The sequence below is a fragment of the Bombina bombina genome, chromosome 2, assembly GCF_027579735.1.
Source record: "Bombina bombina isolate aBomBom1 chromosome 2, aBomBom1.pri, whole genome shotgun sequence".
In the NCBI taxonomy this organism is placed as follows: domain Eukaryota; kingdom Metazoa; phylum Chordata; class Amphibia; order Anura; family Bombinatoridae; genus Bombina; species Bombina bombina.
The window spans coordinates 216,163,342-216,183,662 of record NC_069500.1 but is presented as its reverse complement, the minus strand read 5'-3'; positions in this window follow the sequence as shown (position 1 = coordinate 216,183,662).

Below are 20,321 nucleotides of genomic sequence, written 5' to 3'. Positions count from 1 at the left end.
GTACTTAAAACCCCTCGATCTTAGCTCCTGTAAGAGCTATCGACCTTCAAGACCACTCATTTGAAAGAGAATTGCCTGTGGTAATAGAAAGCAGATCTTTTAAAAATCAAGTTAAAAAATACACATTTGGGATTGGCTTAGGGATATTTCATTATATGCACAATAAAGAAAATCTGGTATGTCTAGAGACCCTAATAAAGTTTATTTTATAGTAAACAAATCCATCTCTTAAGAAAATAAATGAATTTTGTCTTTATAGTCAGGTGATCACTGTGGAAACTGAACGCCTTGCGAGAAAAAGGTGCTTTAATTTCTTCAATGCAGAATATGACCTCTCATATCTATATTATAACCCCCAAAAACCCATATGGGCCACTATTTTCCATGTGGCTACCCTTGATAAGGTGATCACAATAGAAGCAGTAGTCACTGGAAAATCTTCAATATTATTTACTAAAATCTACACAAAAAATATACATTTCTTTACAGTTTTTGTCACAGTTATCTCACATGCCATGAATTCTACATATAATATTAGCACATTGTGAATTTGCTGGGCTTGCTGAAAATTACAAGATATAATTTGTGAGGGTCACTCATTTAAGTTTGACCTACAATACAGTTTAAATGTAGGTAAAAAAAAAAAAAGCTCAAAATTGGCCTATCAATGGGGGGGGGGGGGCAAAAACGGCTTAGTAGCGAAAGGGTTAATGAGGAGGGAAATACCATGACTGTGCCAGCACATGCCAGATACATGCTCTTAGCAAGTCACATGCCTAGCTTCCTGATTGGCTGCTTAAAGTCCCTTTACAATTGGATGTGAGTACTGAAGAAATGTTGAGGTAAAATATTACTTTTTGACATAAAGATATTCATGTTATATTTTCTTATCAGCTTTATACAGATATTCTGGTGAACTGCTTGTGCAATGCCTCCCCCTGCAGATTCATGGCCAATTGGCTGCTAGCAGGGGGTATCAATCAACCCGATCGTATGCGATCAGACGGATTGATGTCCGCCGCCTCAGAAGCGATGAACGAGATAAGGAGCAGCGGTCTTAAGACCGTTGCTTCTTAACTCCTGTTTCCGATGAGCCTGAAGGCTCACGCGGAAACAAATGTATTTGCCCCATTCTGGACATGATAAATCGGCCCCTATGTAGTAAGAGTCAGCAGTGGAAGGGGGGTTATGATGATGATTTACTTCCAGGGGAGCACAATGGAGTTTTTCAGTGGGAGAATCCACAGTTGCAATTTTAATGTGACATTAATCTGTAATGATAATGCCCTTAGACCACACAACAATCCAACCTTATAAAAAACACATCATGCTTATTAAAATATATTTTTACACTAATTGGAATGTATTACTTCCAAGAAGGGGGTACAAATGAGTTTATGCTTTGTGAACCAAGGTTGTCTGTGCTTCACATAGCTCAAAAACTTAAAAAGAACGGTCAACACCAGAATTTTTGTTGTTTAGAAGAATCTTAATCTGCCCCCTACCAGCTGAGCTGGAATGAGGGCCGCATCTTCATGCAGACTTGGGGACTGGCTTTGGTTTCTTAAACGGTTTGGATTTACTCCAACTTGAAAAAGGTTTCCAATTGGAACCAGATTCTTTGGGGGAAGGATTAGGTTTCTGTTCCTTATTTTGTTGAAAGGAACGAAAACGGTTAGAAGCTTTAGATTTACCCTTAGGTCTTTTATCCTGAGGCAAAAAAACTCCCTCCCCCCAGTGACAGTTGAAATAATCGAATCCAACTGAGAACCAAATAAGTTATTACCTTGGAAAGAAAGAGATAATAATCTAGACTTAGATACCATGTCAGCATTCCAATATTTGAGCCGCTAAAATAGCTAAAGACATTGGTTTAACATCAATTTTGATGATATCAAAAATGGCATCACAGATAAAATGATTAGCATGTTGAAGCAAGCAAACAATGCTAAACAAATCAGGATCCATTTCCTGTTGTGCTAAACTTTGCAACCAAAAAGTTGATGCAGCTGCAACATCAGCCATATAAATGGCAGGCCTGAGAAGATGGCCAGAATGTAAATAAGCTTTCCTTTAGATACGATTCAAGTTTCCTATCTAAAGGGTCTTTAAAAGAAGTACTATCTTCCATAGGAATAGTAGTACGTTTAGCAAGAGTAGAAATAGTCCCATCAACTTTGGGGTTCTTCTCCCAAAACTCCAATCTAACTGCTGGCAAAGGATACATTTTTTTAAACCTTGAAGAAGGAATAAAAGAAGTACCAGGCCAATTCCATTCCTTAGAAATCATATCAGAAATAGCATCAGGAACTGTAAAAATCTCTGGAGTAACCACAGGAGGTTTATAAACAGAATTTAAACGTTTACTAGTTTTAATATCAAGAGGACTAGTATCCTCAATATTCAATGTAATCAACACCTCTTTTACCAAGGAACGAATATACTCCATTTTAAATAAATAAGTAGATTTGTCAGTGTCAATATCTGAGGAAGGATCTTCTCAGATAGATCCTCATCAGAGGAGGATAATTCAGTATGTTGTCAGTCATTTGACATTTCATCAACTTTATGAGAAGTTTTAAAAGACCTTTTATGTTTATTAGAAGGCGGGATGGCAGACAATGCCTTCTGAATTGCATGAGCAATAAAATGTTTTATATTCACAGGTATATCATGTACATTTGATGTTGAATGAATAACAGGCATTGTACTATTACTGATGGACTCATTCTCTGCATGTAAAAGCTTATCATGAAAACTATTACATACCACAGATGGAGATATAGGGGCCTATCTATCAAGCTCTGAATGGAGCTTGATGCCCCGTGTTTCTGGCGAGCCTGCAGGCGTGCCAGAAAAAGCAGTTATGAAACAGCGGTCACAAAGACTGCTGCTCCATAACCTGTCCGCCTGCTCTGAGCAGGTGGACAGACATTGCCGGAAATCAACCCTATTGAGTACCATTGGGTTGATTGACACCCCCCTGCTGGCGGCCCATTGGCCGTGAGTCTGCAGGGGGTGGCGTTGCACCAGCAGCTCTTTTGAGCTGCTGGTGCAATGCTGAATATGGCGAGCGTATTGCTCACCGTATTCAGCGAGGTCTGGTGGACCTGATCCGCACTGTCGGATTAGGTACACCAGACTTTCTTAAATAGGGGCCCTTATCTCCACAAATTTACAACAGATGCACTTTGGTAGAACTGTTATCAGGCAGCAGGGTTCCAACAGTGGTTTCTGAGACAGGATAAAATTGAGACATCTTGCAAGTGTAAGAGAAAAAAACAACATTTAAAGCAAAATTATCAATTTCCGTATATGGCAGTTTCAGGAATGGGAAAAAAATGCAAACAGCATAGCCCTCTGATATAGAAAAAGGCAAGAGGCATATAGGAATGGGGTTTTAAATAATGAAAACACAACGCAAACTGAATTTTTTTTGGCGCTAACAACATCCGGAAATTACACACTCGCGTCATTGTAGATGCAACCTTGTGCAAGGAACTCAACATCAACTAAGACACCTGGAAGACACCTGGAAATAACGAATTTGCATCAATTCTCGTGCTAAGAATGATGCAATAAACTATAGCATTTTGCGCCCTCGCAAGCCTTATTTTTCCTGCGAAATTAAATGAAAAAGCAGTCAATTGAAAAAAGACTATACCCCAGGTCAGAAAAATAATTTCCTAAATATGTTTTTTCCCAAATATGAAACTGATAGTCTACAAAAGGAAATATACATAAACCTGACTCATGGCAAATATAAGTACAATACATATATTTAGAACTTTAAATGAATGCATAAAGTGTCAAACCATAGCTGAGAGTGTCTTAAGTAACTCTTTGTGATTGAAATATATTATTTTCTTTTTTATCTCATATACAAGGGGAATTTAAAGGGGCATACTATGTAATTCTGTTAATAATTGTAATAGCTAGTAGTAAGTGAGTGCTTAAAAGTATAAATGTAAAAAACTATTTATAAAAAAGACAAAGAGACGTTATTTAATTTATTCTAAAATGTTCAGTTTTTTACAAAAAAAGGGTTAAATAAAAGCTGTTTTAATTGATGAGATGGAACTATCAGGAAGTGCATAATTATGTACAGCGCTGACAGGAACACGTCTTATAGAAAAACATTTTTATTTAGCAGAAAGGTTCTGGAATACATTATGAACTTTCTTTTTTTAATAGAGCATAAACAAATGATTGCCAATGCTATTAGCTAATAGCTAATATTGACATATTTACCAGAATTAATAAGTTTCCTGAATAGGACATTCTAATGCAAAATAACTAGCTTTTATTTTAGCAGGAGCCAATTAGGATCTGCCATTTGCACAACTCAGCAATCACCTGTTGTGTCCTGCTCACAAGCACTAACAAATCACATCATGCATTATTTGTTTGGATTGTCCACTTGAAAGTCAGGAATTTCCCTGTTTATTTTATATTTGAGAGAGAATTTTAAGATAATTTATTACCAAATTAAATCCCAGGATAATGGTGGTGTATTGGCGGGTAAGGGTTAAGTATGTTAGAAGATAATGCATTGGGGTATTGGCAGTTTAGCAGTTACGCAGAGTAGGGAGTTTATTGCAGTGAAGTACTGGCAGTTTATGTGTTCATAGTTATGCTTATTAGTTTTGGTGATTTATTTAAAAGGGATAATTTACTTTACATTACCAATGACGGTGCCGATGCTGCTTGGAATATTTTATTAGCAATGCCACCCATTGAGATGTTTAGTAAACTGCCTCTAAGCAATGCTGTATTTAAAACAATGATGTCAGCCATTTGGAATATGTTGCCAGCTTTCTCGACATCGCATCTGATCCTTTTTGAATATGTCACCACATAACAGCACTTTCGATCATCAGGGCCTAAATGTTTGTTACTTAAACTTTATATCTCTTCATAACTACATCCTTGCTCCCAGCATTGCTTTTAGCCAGAACTATGGTAATCATCAATATGCTGGTATTGCCCTACTTTATTACCCCACTCCTATGTCCCCTAAACATTTGAGGTAACCCACTATTATAACCTTTCCACAGTTATACTGATGCTAACACCTAATCTACCCCCTTCATGCAATCCCAAATTCTAAACCCCTCTGTTAGTCTAAGCCAAGCCACCCTATATTAACCCCTTAAGGACCAGTGACATACCCTGTATGTCACTAGTCTATGTATGAGGGTGTGATTTTTAATAGCCATCGGCGAGACCATGCTATTTTAACAACCCCATTGCAACTCTCTCTAAAACAACCCATGTTGTTTTGCGTTAATACACATAGGTAAATAACTGTGATTTGGCATAAGGGACATGCATGAATGGGGTATGTTGGGTGATGTATATAAAGAGGAAAAGGCCTTTTAGACTGCATTGGAAACATTTATGCATCTGAGCTGAACTGTTGAACTTTGAAAGGTGCATGGTGGTTGGATGCCACTATTTTGGGTTCACCAAAATCCACTATCTCTGATGCTCCTTCATCTAAGTAAAACAGCTGGTGCCACTATAGCAAAGATGTGTTTTGTAAAGCTGACACAACGTTATTGATCATGTCAAATAAATCTTACTGCAGAAGAAGTTATAAATGTCCTGACCAGTGACTGTGCTGAAGCCTTTGGAACAAATGTTTGTACCAGAACAATCCAATAGAAATTGCTTGCCCTCAACTGAGTAAAAGCCTTACATTTTCAATGGAATGCCAGACAAAGACTGTAGCGTTACCTTTTATACTGTTGATGAACAATAGGAGAGTGGAGTGACAACTTATGCTATTCAATATGTCGCTTGGATGACTTTATTTGGGTGTGGTATCTGTCCAGGAATTGCTGTCAGGCAAAGTGCATTGTCCCTAACGTAAAGGGTGGAAGGATATCTATGATGATTTTGTGGCAGTTTAAGCTTTACAATACTCAGTCCTTTAGCTCTGGTGGCTTTCAGCTTTAGAGCCAATGGGCAATTTGAAATTCAAAAAGGTATGCTCTTCCTATCCTGTGGGAGTTTTTCAGAATACATCCCAGCTAGTTTCTGAAATATTGAGTGCCTTACTACTGTCACACCGCTCCGTTTTGACAGTGGCTCTATTTCCTCCTACTACGGCCATTGCCATGGTTGCGACGGTTGTTGTGGTGATGACGTCATTGACGCACACCGCTTCTGGCCTCTGATGCCACTCTCCTGTTTGCTATTCTTGGCGCGAACCTGCGCCTATGTAAGTACCTCTCAGTTTATTCACTTTGTCCAAGTATAAGTGTTACTGTGTGTGCTCATGGGTGTTTATTATTCTATCTGAACTGCCGATTGCCTTATCGTTACTGAACTCTGTCTGTCTCATGACTACTCTATTGGTTAACCCCTGAACTGCTAATTGCCTTATTATTACTGAACTATGCCTGTCTCAAGACTTCTCTACTGATTAACCCCTGAATTGCTGACAGTCTTTTTGTTGCTAACCTCTGCCTGTCTCAAGACTATTCAGCTGATTAATGCCTGAATTACTGACTGCCTTATTGTTGCTGAACACTGCCTGTCCCAGACATCTTTACTGTTTAACCCCTGTATTCTTTTATTCTGGATTGTCTTGTTGTTGCCGAACTCTGCTCGCCTGACTACTCTCCAATTATCCTCTGTAGTGCTGTGAAGGATTGTCCTCTCTACTATGAGTACTGCTTACCTAATTTACTTACCTGTTCTCTTGTTCTGGGATATTTCCTTATCCTTTCACTTGTTGCCAGGATAAGAAGACTACAGGGCAAGTTTGGTCAGATAGGTAAATATCCCATGAGAATTACATTATACTTGAGCCATGGACCCAAATGATGTAGCAAGATCAATCTCTCTCCAGGGACAGACACTGGGAACCCAAGCCATACACTTGCAGAATCTGGATTCTAAACTAGAGACTATTACCGCTATGCTCTCCTCACTAGCTGCTGAGGAAAACACTACTCTTTCTTCCATGCAGTCTGCCCCTGCTGCCAGTACTGCAGCCTCCTTCCCTGCTTCTGGTAGCATACCCCGGATACCATTGCCTGACAAGTATGATGGCACTACTGACTGTAGGGGATTTCTTAACCAGTGCAGACTGCATTTCCACAATGACCCTCTTATCTTCCAGTCCCATCAGTCAAAGGTCAACTTTATTGTTTCCTTATTGAAGGATAAGGCCTTAGCCTGGGTCTCTCCCCTATTGGAACAATGTGCTTAACTCCTGAATGATGCGGATACCTTCATTTCTGCATTCTCTTCTGTGTTTGGGCCTCTGGTCACACTTCTGCTACTAAATGCTCTCTCTTGGATCTCCATCAGGCTAATAGATCTGTGGCACAATACTCCATTGAATTTCGCACCCTGGCACATGAAACCAGCTGGGATTGCAGTGCTCTCTAGGTGGCTTTTCAGAGAGGTCTACATGAACGCATCAAGGATGAGCTCACTTATCGTGATGCCCCATGTATCAGTCTGGATTCTGGCTTTCAGGAGCGACAAACTGAGAGAGAGAGATCTTGCACAGTCCTGCCTTCCCGTCCTCCTACCCATATAGCCACTAGACTACCCTCTGCTTCTCCTGCACCTCCAGCTGCCTCTGAGGAGGAACCCATGGATTTCTCTTCCGTAAAGTCCTCTGAATATGAAAGACAGAGTAAAAGGAGGCTGAGACTATGTTTTTATTGCGGTTCTAATTCCCATCAGCTTAAGAACTGTGATATACTGCCGGGAAAAGCCATTGCTTAGAGAAGAGTGGGGTACCTCTAAGCATGGCCATTACCAATTCCCCTCACTCTTCTCAGATCCTGGTGCCTATTACTCTCACCTTTCTCCAGAACTCTGTTCAATCACAGGCCTTTGTTGATTCGGGGGTGGCTGGAAATTTCCTAGACCACCGTTTCATGATTCAAGCAGGTTTTCCTCTTCTTCAGAAAAAACAATGTCTCAAAATAACCACTCTGGATGACACACCCCTGGGATCAGGCTTAATCCATTTTGAATCCGCACCTCTAACTATGACCGTGGGAGTCTTACATTGTGAACAGATACAATTTGATGTTATTCATTATCCTGCTCAACCGGTTATCTTTGGTCTTCCCTGGTTACGCAAACACAGTCCTCAATTTAATTGGACTGAGGGACAGTTGGCTTCCTGGGGTAAGCCATGTTTACTTTCCTGTCTGACCATGCTTACTCCATTGCTTCACACCCCTTTAGCCACTCTACTGACCTCTTCAACCCTTCCTTCAGTATATGCAGATTTCATGGATGTGTTGCCACCTCACCGCCCATATGACTGCAAAATAAAATTGTTTCCCGGAGCCCCACTTCCTAAGGGAAGGACCTATCCGATGTCCAAGGCTGAAACTAAAGCCATGGAGGACTACATCCAAGAGAATTTAGCTAAAGGCTTTATTCACCTTTCCTCCTCTCCTGCAGGAGGAGGATTCTTTTTGGTTAGCAAAAAGGATGCTGGTTTGCAACCATGCATTGACTACAGAGCTCTGAACAACATCACAATTAAGAACCGTTATCCTATCCCCTTGATCACTGAAAATTATGGCTCACTCCAAAATGCTTGTTACTTTACAAAACTTGATCTTCGTGGGGCATACAACTTAATTTGTATCTTCCAAGGACACGAGTGGAAGACTGCCTTCAACACTAGATCAGGTCATTATAAATACTAAGTGATGCCTTTTGGGTTGTGCAATGCCCCTGCTGCCTTTTAAGCCTTTGTCAATTATGTTTTCCGTAACCTCCTTAACCATACTGTCATTGTTTATTTGGATGTTCTCCTCATATTCTCCACAACCTTAGAGGAGGATCATGAGCACATAAAACAGTTGCTTCTTCGGCTAAGAAACAATTCTCTGGTACCCAAGCTGGAGAAATGCGAATTTGACCAAGTCCAGATCCAGTTCCTTGGATATGCGTGCATATACATGTCTCAATACTACTCTACTGATTAACCCCTGAACTGCTGACTGATTTTTTGTTGCTGAACTCTGCCTGTCTCAAGACTACTCTGCTGATTAACCCCTGAATTGCTGATTATCTTATTCTTGCTGTCCCAGAAATCTCTACTGTTTTACCCCTGTATTGCTGTTATTCTGGATTGCATCTTTGTTGCCGAACTCTGCTCACCTGATTACTCTGCAGTTATCCTCTGAAATGCCGTGAAGGATTACCCTCTCTACTGTGAGTACTACTTACCTCATTTACTTACCTGTTCTCTTGTTATGGGATATTTCCTTATCCTTCCACTTGACACCGGGATAAGAAGTTTGGTCTGATAGGGAAATATCCCACAAGCATTACAGCTACACTGAAAGCTCTTCCCAGACCTGGTTTGAAGGAGCAGGAACTCCAAGTGCTGGATTGCCTGACTCAAATATCTAAATAAAATAGAGCATCTGTGGGTGAAGGTTAAATGCCAAATCTAATTTTTGTCTTAAGATCTTCCTGTGTGGCAGCTCTGCAAGCAATTTTGCTTGCTAGAGGAATGGAGGAAAGAGGCTTGAACCAGATCATGGTCTTACAATAAAAACCTAACAGCCTTTAATCAAATGGTGAATCATGTATAACATGTACACACATTTGCTTCAGTTATAAAAAGATTGAGAAATAGTGCTTTCAAATGCTTTTCGCCTAGATTACGAGTCTTGCATTAGCCTTAAAAAGCAGCGTTGCTTTTTAACGCCCGCTGGTATTACGAGTCTGACAGGTACAGGTGTACCGCTCACTTTTTCCCCCGCGATTTTCGCATACCGCAAATCCCCTTACGTCAATTGCGTATCCTATCTTTTTAATGGGATTTTCCTAATACCAGTATTACGATTGCTGGAAGAAGTGAGAGGTAGACCCTCTCCTGTCCAGACTCCTACCGCATTTAAAAGTCAGTAGTTAAGAGTTTTATGGGCTAACGCCGTAACATAAAACTCTTAACTAAAGTGCTACAAAGTACACTAACACCCATAAACTACATATTAACCCCTAAACCGAGGCCCCCCACATTTTAACCCCTGATCTGCCGACCGGACATCGCCGCCACTGTAATAAATATATTAACCCCTAAACTGCCGCACTCCCGCCTCGCAAACACTAGTTAAATATTATTAACCCCTAATCTGCCGTCCCTAACATCGCCAACACCTATCTACATTTATTAACCCCTAATCTGCAGCTCCCAACATTGCTGCTACTATATTAAAGTTATTAACCGCTAAACCTAAGTCTAACCCCCTTAACTTAAATATAATTTAAATAAAACTAAATAAAATTACTACAATTAAATAAATTAATCCTATTTAAAACTAAATACTTACCTATAAAATAAACCCTAAGCTAGCTACAATATAACTAATAGTTACATTGTAGCTATCTTAGGGTTTATATTTATTTTACAGGCAACTTTGTATTTATTTTAACTAGGTAGAATAGTTATTAAATAGTTATTAACTATTTAATAACTACCTAGTTATAATAAGTACAAATTTACCTGTAAAATAAATCCTAACCTAAGTTACAATTACACCTAACACTACACTATCATTAAATTAATTACATAAACTAACTACAATTAGCTACAATTAAAATAAATAAACTAAAGTACCAAAAAATAAAAAACACTAAATTACAGCAAATAAAAAATAATTACAATTTTTTTAAGCTAATTACACCTACTCTAATCCCCCTAATAAAATAAAAAAAGCCACCCAAAATAATAAAATTCCCTACCCTACACTAAATTACAAATAGCCCTTAAAAGGGCCTTTTGCGAGGCATTGCCCCAAAGTAATCAGCTCTTTTACTTGTAAAAAAAGTACAAATACCCCCCCAACATTACAACCCAATCTAAAACCCACCCAATCCCCCCTTAATAAAACCTAACACTACCCCCTTGAAGATCACCCTACCTTGAGATGTCTTCACCCAGCTGGGCACAAGTGGACCTCCAGAGGGGCAGAAGTCTTCATCCAGGCGGCATCTTCTATCTTCTTCCATCAAGAGCGGAGCGGGTCCATTTTGAAGACATCCGACGCATACTATTGGCTGTTCCAATCAGCCAATAGTATGCAAGCTCAATCCTATTGGCTCTTCTAATCAGCCAGTAGGATCGAACTTTAATCCTATTGGCTGATTGGATCAGCCAATAGGATTTTTTCTACCTTAATTCCGATTGGCTGATAGGACTCTATCAGCCAATCGGAATTGAAGGGACGCCATCTTGGATGACATCACTTAAAGGAACCTTCATTCTTCAGTCGCCGTCGGATGGAAGAAGATGCTCCGCGTCAGATGTCTTCAAGATGGGTTAGGGTTAGACTTAGGTTTAGGGGTTAATACATTTATTATAGTAGCGGTGACGTTGGCGGTGGCAGATTAGGGGTTAATAAATGTAATATAGTTGCAGCAACGTTGAGGGAGGGCAGATTAGGGTTTAATAAATAAAATGTAGGGTTTGGCGATGTTGGGGGCATCAGATTAGGGGTTCATAAGTATAATGTAGGTTGCGGCGGTGTCCGGAGCGGCAGATTAGGGGTTAATAATATAATGTAGGTGTCGGCGATGTCGGGGGTGGCAGATTAGGGGTTAATAAGTGTAAGATTAGGGGTATTTAGACTCGGGTTCATGTTAGGGTGTTAGGTGTAGACATACATTTTATTTCCCCATAGGAAACAATGGGGCTGCATTAGGAACTGAACGCTGTTTTTTTGCAGGTGTTAGGTTTTTTTTCAGCCAGCTCAGCCCCATTGTTTCCTATGGGGAAATTGTGCACGAGCAGGTTCAGCCAGCTCACCGCTGACTTAAGCAACGCTGGTATTACAGTGAGATGTGGAGCTAAATTTTGCTCAACACTCACTTTTCTGAGGCTAACGCCGGCTTGCAGAAAACTCATAATACCACATTGTCTTAAGTGAGCGGTGAGAAAAAAAGGCTCGTTAGCACCTCACACCATTACCGACAAAAACTCGTAATCTAGCCGTTCATGTGTAGACATATTTTACAAACCAAACAGAAAAATTTAAAATTTAAAAAAAATAAAATAGATAAAATATGGAGCACTGATTAAATCTGCACTGTATCCTTAAAGGGACACTGAATCTAAATATTTTCTTTCATGATTCAGATAGAGCATGAAATTTTAAGCAACTTTCTAATTTATTCTATTATCAAATTTTCTTCATTCTCTTGGTATCTTTATTTGAAATGCAGGAAAGTTTAGATGCCAGACTATTTTTGTGAACATCCTGGGTTGTTCTTGCTGATTAGTGGATAAATTCATCCAACAATATAAAAGTGCTGTCCAGAGGGCTGAACCAAAAATCAAATAAAGATAGTAAAAGAACGAAGAAAAATTGAAAATAGGAGTAAATTAGAAAGTTTCTTAACCCCTTAATGACCACAGCACTTTTCCATTTTCTGACCGTTTGGGACCAAGGCTATTTTTACATTTCTGCGGTGTTTGTGTTTAGCTGTAATTTTACTCTTACTCTTTTACTGTACCCACACATATTATATACAGTTTTTCTCGCCATTAAATGGACTTTCTAAATATACCATTATTTTCATCATATCTTATAATTTACTATAAAAAAAATATAAAATATGAGGAAAAAATGGAAAAAAAAACACACTTTTTCTAACTTTGACCCCCAAAATCTGTTACACATCTACAACCACCAAAAAACACCCATGCTAAATAGTTTGCAAATTTTGTACTGAGTTTAGAAATACCCAATGTTTACATGTTCTTTGCTTTTTTTGCAAGTTATAGGGCAATAAATACAAGTAGCACTTTGCAATTTCAAAACCACTTTTTTTCAAACTTAGCGCTAGTTACATTGGAACACTGATATCTTCCAGGAATCCCTGAATATGCCTTGACATGTATATGGTTTTTTTTAGAAGACATCCCAAAGTATTGATCTAGGCCCATTTTGGTATATTTCATGCCACCATTTTACCACCAAATGCGATCAAATAACTTATTTACAAACAGCTTGTGCAATTGTGGCACAAATGGTTGTAAATGCTTCTCTGGGATCCCCTTTTTTCATAAATAGCAGACATATATGGCTTTGGTGTTGCTTTTTGGTAATTAGAAGGCTGCTAAATGCCACTGCGCACCACACGTGTATTATGTCCAGCAGTGCAGGGGTTAATTAGGGAGCTTGTAGGGAGCTAGTAGGGTTAATTTTACCTTTAGTGTAGTGTAGAAGACAACCCAAAGTATTGATCTAGACCCATTTTGGTATATTGCATGCCACCATTTCACCGCCAAATGCGATCAAATAAAAAAAAATTGTTCGCTTTTTCACAAAGTTTAGGTTTCTCACTAAAATTATTAACAAACAGCTTGTGCAATTATGGCACAAATGGTTGTAAATGCTTCTCTGGGATCCCCTTTGTTGAGAAATAGCAGACATACATGGCTTTGGCGTTGCTTTTTGGTAATTAGAAGGCCGCTAAATGCCGATGCGCATCACACGTGTATTATGGCTAGCAGTGAAGGGGTTAATTAGGTAGCATGTAGGGAGCTTGCAGGGTTAATTTTAGCTTTAGTGTAGAGATCAGCCTCCCACCTGACACATTACACCCCCTGATCCCATCCCTCCCAAACAGCTCTCTTCCCTCCCCCACCCCACAATTGTCCCCGCCATGTTAAGTACTGTCAGAAAGTCTGCCAGTACTAAAAAAAAAGCTATCTTTGATAAAAAAAAAAAATTAACCCCTGAATGACCACAGCACTTTTCCATTTTCTGTCCGTTTGGGACCAAGGCTATTTTTAAATTTTTGCTATGTTTGTGTTTAGCTGTAATTTTCCTCTTGTTCATTTACTGTACCCACACATACTGGGGTCGATCCGATAAAAATCATCGCCCGCAAAAGCTGGCGACGCCAATATTGGCGCGGGTTTGGTATCCTATATACGGCGTAACCTAGAAGTTACGAGCGTATATTTCTGCCGTCGCCCGTAGTTTTTTGGGCCATAGGCAGGTATACCAAACCCGCGCAGTTTGGTATCCAATATACAGCGTAAGGACTTACGTGGCGAAAATGGAGAAATCTTACTCCATTTTCACCTCGCCACAAAAAGCAGCCGTAAGAAGCCTTATGCTGACTATTGGAGCCCCGTAACTCTCTAAACTAGCTGCTAAATAAACCTAACACCTAACGCATGCGCAATGTCTATCTAACTGTCAACCGCGATCTGCTAAATAAAACCTAACACCTAACGCATGCGCAATGTCTATCTACCTGTCAACCGCGATCCCCCGCCGCAATCTCTAATAAAGTATTTAACACCTAAACCGCCGCCATCTACATAAACTAACCCCCTACTGTGAGCCCCTAAAACCGCCACCATCTACCTGATCTATTCCCCTAATCTGACCCCTTAGACCGCCACCAGCTATATTAATATTATTAACCCCTAATCTAATATACATAAAGTAATAAACTCTATTACCAGCCCTTAAAAGGGCCTTTTGCGGGGCTTTGCCCCAAAGTTAACAGCTCTTTTGCCCTATAACCTGCCCTCCCTATACCGCCGCACCTATATTAATGGTATTAACCCCTAATATAAGCCCCTTACACCGCCGCCATCTATATTAAAATTATTAACCCCTAATTTAATCTACCTACCCCGCCGCCAGCTATATTATCTATATTAACCCTAAGTATATTATAGTTAATATAGTTATTACATTATATATATTAACTATATTAACCCTAATTATATTAGGGTTAATATAGTTAATATAGTTACTATAGTATTTATATTAACTATATTAACTCTATCTAACCCTAACACCCCTAACTAAATTCTTATTAAATAAATCTAATTAATATTATAAACTAAAATATTCCTATTTAAATCTAAATACTTACCTATAAAATAAACCCTAAGATAGCTACAATATAATTAATAATTACATTGTAGCTATGTTAGGGTTTATATTTATTTTACAGGTAAATTGTTAATTATTTTAACTAGGTATAATAGCTATTAAATAGTTATTACCTATTTAATAGCTACCTAGTTAAAATAATTACCCAATTACCTGTAAAATAAATCCTAACCTAAGTTACAAATACACCTACACTATCAATAAATTAAATAAACTACAAATATCTATCTAAAAATACAATTAAACTAAACTAAACTAATTACAAAAAAAACAAACACTAAATTACAAAAAATAAAAAAAAGATTACAAGATTTTTAAGCTAATTACACCTATTCTAAGCCCCCTAATAAAATAATAAAGCCCCCCAAAATAAAAAAAATTCCCTACCCTATTCTAAATTAAAAAAAGTTCAAAGCTCTTTTACCTTACCAGCCCTTAAAAGGGCCTTTTGTGGGGGCATGCCCCAAAGAAAACTGCTCTTTTGCCTGAAAAAAAAAACACAATACCACCCCCCAACATTACAACCCACCACCCACATACCCCTAATCTAACCCAAACCCCCCTTAAATAAACCTAACACTACCCCCCTGAAGATCTCCCTACCTTGTCTTCATCCAACCGGGCCGAACTACTCATCCGATCCGGGCGATGTCTATCCGAGCGGCAAAGAAGAGGTCTTCATCCCAGCGATGTCTTTATCCAAGCGGCAGCAAAGTCTTCTTCCATCGGGCAGCATCTTCCATGAAGCGGCATCTTGAATCTTCTCTCCACCGACGCGGAGCATCCATCCTGGCCGACGACTGAACGACGAATGAGGTACCTTTAAATGACATCATCCAAGATGGCGTCCGTCGAATTCCGATTGGCTGATAGGATTCTATCAGCCAATCGGAATTAAGGTAGAAAAATCTGATTGGCTGATTGAATCAGCCAATCAGATTCAAGTTCAATCCGATTGGCTGAACCAATCAGCCAATCAGATTGAGCTTGCGTTCTATTGGCTGTTCCGATCAGCCAATAAAATGCGAGCTCAATCTGATTGGCTGATTGGTTCAGCCTATCGGATTGAACTTGAATCTGATTGGCTGATTCAATCAGTCAATCAGATTTTTCTATCTTAATTCCGATTGGCTGATAGACATTGCGCATGCGTTAGGTGTTAGGTTTTATTTAGCAGATCGCGGTTGACAGTTAGATAGACATTGCGCATGCGTTAGGTGTTAGGTTTATTTAGCAGCTAGTTTAGAGAGTTACGGGGCTCCAATAGTCAGCGTAAGGCTTCTTACGGCTGCTTTTTGTGGCGAGGTGAAAATGGAGTAAGATTTCTCCATTTTCGCCACGTAAGTCCTTACGCTGTATATTGGATACCAAACTGTGCGGGTTTGGTATACCTGCCTATGGCCCAAAAAACTACGGGCGACGGCAGAAATATACGCGCGTAACTTCTAGGTTACGCCATATATAGGATACCAAACCCGCGCAAATATTTTGCGGGCGACGATTTTTATCGGATTGACCCCAGTATATACCGTTTTTCTCGCCATTAAATGGACTTTATAAGGATACCATTATTTTCATCATATCTTATAATTTACTATAAAAAAACTTATAAAATATGAGGAAAAAATGGAAAAAAACACACTTTTTCTAACTTTGACCCCCAAAATCTGTTACATATCTACAACCACCAAAAAACACCCATGCTAAATAGTTTCTAAATTTTGTCCTGAGTTTAGAAATACCCAATGTTTACATGTTCTTTGCATTTTTTGCAAGTTATAGGGCCATAAATACAAGTAGCACTTTGCTATTTCCAAACCATTTGTTTTCAAAATTAGCGCTAGTTACATTAGAACACTAATATCTTTCAGGAATCCCTGAATATCCCTTGACATGTATATAATTTTTTTTAGTAGACATCCCAAAGTATTGATCTAGGCCAATTTTGGTATATTTCATACCACCATTTCACCGCCAAATGCGATCAAATGCAAAAAATCGTTCACTTTTTCACAATTTTTTTCACAAACTTTCGGTTTCGCACTGAAATTATTTACAAACAGCTTGTGCAATTATGGCATAAATGGTTGTAAAATCTTCTCTGGGATCCCCTTTGTTCCGAAATAGTAGACATATATGGCTTTGGCGTTGCTTTTTGGTAATTAGAAGGCCACTAAATGCCACTGTGCACCACACATGTATTATGCCCAGCAGTTAAGGGGTTAATTAGGGAGCTTTTAGGGAGCTTGTAGGGTTAATTTTATCTTTAGTGTAGTGTGGTAGATAACCCCAAGTATTGATATAGGCCCATTTTGGTATATTTCATGCCACCATTTCACCGCTAAATGTGATCAAATAAAAAAAAAACGTTAAATTTTTCACAATTTTAGGTTTCTCACTAAATAATTTACAAACAGCTTGTGCAATTATGGCACAAATGGTTGTAAATGCTTCTCTGGGATCCCCTTTGTTCAGAAATAGCAGCCATATATGGCTTTGGCGTTGCTTTCTGGTAATTAGAAGGCCGCTAAATGCTGCTGCGCCTCACACGTGTATTATGGCTAGCAGTGAAGGGGTTAATTAGGGAGTTTGTAGGGAGCTTGCAGGGTTAATTTTAGCTTTAGTGTAGATTAGCCTCCCACCTGACACATCCCACCCCCTAATCCCTCCTAAACAGCTCCCTTCCCTCCCCCACCCCACAATTGTCCCCGCCATCTTAAGTACTGGCAGAAAGTCTGCCAGTACTAAAATAAAAGGGTATTTAAAAATAATAATTTTTTTTAGCATATTTACATATGCTACTGTGTAGGATCCCCCCTTAGCCCCCAACCTCCCTGATCCCCCCCAAAACCGCTCTCTAGTCTTCCCCTCTGCCTTATTGGGGGCCATCTTTGGTACTGGCAGCTGTCTGCCAGTACCCAGTTTGCAAAAAAATATGTTTTTTTTTATTTTTTGCCCAGTTTTTCTGTAGTGTAGCTTCCCCCTCCCCACAGACCAACCCCACCACCTAACTGATTGTTTTCTTTTTTAATCTGATTTTTTTATTTTTACTATTTTTTTTTCATTTTCTTGCACTTTTTTTCTGTGTGTAGCGGTTCCCACCCGCTCCCTCCCCATGCACGCGCCCGCCCCCACCCTCCCGTGCACGTGCGCACTTCAGTGCGTGCCCCCTGACATCCCCGCCCCCGATCCCGCCCCCCTCCACATCACAAGGGCCATCGATGGCCGCCACCCGCCTCCCGGTCCGGCTCCCACCTATCAACGCAGTAAGCCACCGATCTCCGGTGCAGAGAGGGCCACAGAGTGGCTCTCTCTGCACCGGATGGCTTAAAAAGGTTATTGCAGGATGCCTCCATATCGAGCCATCACTGCAATAACCGGAAAGCAGCTGGAAGCAAGCAGGATCGCTTCCAGCTGCTTTCCACACCGAGGACGTGCAGGGTATGTCCTCGGGCGTTAACTGCCTTTTTTTTGAGGACGTACCCTGCACGTCCTCGGTCGTTAAGGGGTTAAAAAGGCATATTTACATATGCTTCTCTGGAGGATCCCCCCTTAGCCCCCAACCTCCCTGATACCCCCCCAAACAGCTCTTTAACCATCCCCCTCTAACTTATTAGTAGCCATCTTTGGTACTGGCAACTGTCTGCCAGTACCCAGTTTATAGTTAAACATTTGTTTTTATTAATTTTTTTAATATTTTTCTGTAGTGTAGCTTGCCCCCCAAAAGACAACCCCCCACCCCCTCCCAGATCTCTTAGATCGATATAGTTTAGATATTTTTGGCCCTCACTGCCATTTTTCTGTAGTGTAGCGGTTCCCACCCGCTCCCTACCCGTGCAAGCGCCCACCCCCCCCCTGTGCGCGCCCCCGGCGTTCCCGCCCCCCTCCACATCATATGGCCAATGGCCGCCCACCCGCCTCCCAGACTGGCTCCCACCAACAAAACCGGCCATCGATGTCTGGTGCAGAGAGGGCCACAGAGTGGCTCTCTCTGCATCGGATAGCCAAGGGGGGCATCACTGCAATAACCGTAAAGCAGCTGGAAGTGAGCAGGATCGCTTCCAGCTGCTTTCCAGACCGAGGACGTACGCCATACGTCCTCAGGCGTTAAGTGTAATTTTTTTGAGGACGTATGGCGTACGTCCTTGGTCGTTAAGGGGTTAACATTTGGGGTTAGTGTCCCTTTAAACTTGACAGCACAGCAGTAGGCAACTCTTTATATAACAGCTGGAAGAAACTAAAAGGGAGACAAAAAGATGTGCCTAGCATCTCATGCAGATAACTCTTTTTGGAATTCTTGTTTACAGGGTAAATATTCAAAATTATTTAGCCTTGTGTGTCAGGTGTTAAATCAGCTCTGAGGAAACGCGGCTTGGGCGTGAACACTAAGTGTTGTGTGTGCTGTGCCCTTGTATTGGACTTTTAACTTTACATAATAAAAATGATGTTTTACTTTTAAAAACTTGGAGTTCCTGATACCTTAATCCTATTAAACACCCTGAATGCTGTAATTTGGATATTTTGCAATTTGTTATATGGAGGTCGAGGGGAAACCTTGACAGCCAGAGTGTAAGGCACATGACCGACGTGAGGAGAGGAAGTATGCAGCAGTATCTACATGCTACAGTGTGCGCATACGGAGAATGGAGAATGCTCATGACATTTACGGTATGAGAATCTTCAAACAGAGAGAGTGAGCGGTTCTGGTATGTGGTGATACGGGCGGTAAGTCTTTTATTTTCCTTTTACAATTGTGATCTTGTGCTGGATAAACTGTTACCATAGAAGGGTTCATTGGAATATACAGGAGAAATTTTTCAAAAGGGCGACAAACACGGCTATTTATTGCTTGATGTGACCCTATCTTAAAGACTCTGGGGCCTATCTATCAAGCTCCGAATGGAGCTTGATGCCACGTGTTTCTGGCGAGCCTGCAGGCTCGCCAGAAACAGCAGTTATAAAGCAGCGGTCACAAAGACCTCTGCTCCATAACCTGTCCGCCTGCTCTGAGCAGGTGGACAAACATCGCCGGAAATCAACCCGATCGAGTACGATCGGGTTGATTGACACCCCCTGCTGGCGGCCTATTGGCCGCGTGTCTGCAGGGGTTGGCGTTGCACCAGCAGCTCTTGTGAGCAGCTGGTGCAATGCTGAATACAGCGAGTGTATCAGGTCCGACAGACCTTGATATATTGGGGCCTCTGTCTCTGCTGTATAAACATTAACCTTACCTTGTTAAAAAGTTCAAAATAATTTATGCTATTGCTTAGTAAAGAACTGTTCTTCTCCCTAGGATTTTTCTATATTCATCAAAAGAATGGTTTGAACATAAACAGTAATTAAGTGAATTGAATTATTGTTTATGTCTTCCTTTAAGCATACTTTTAAAGGTTTAACAGT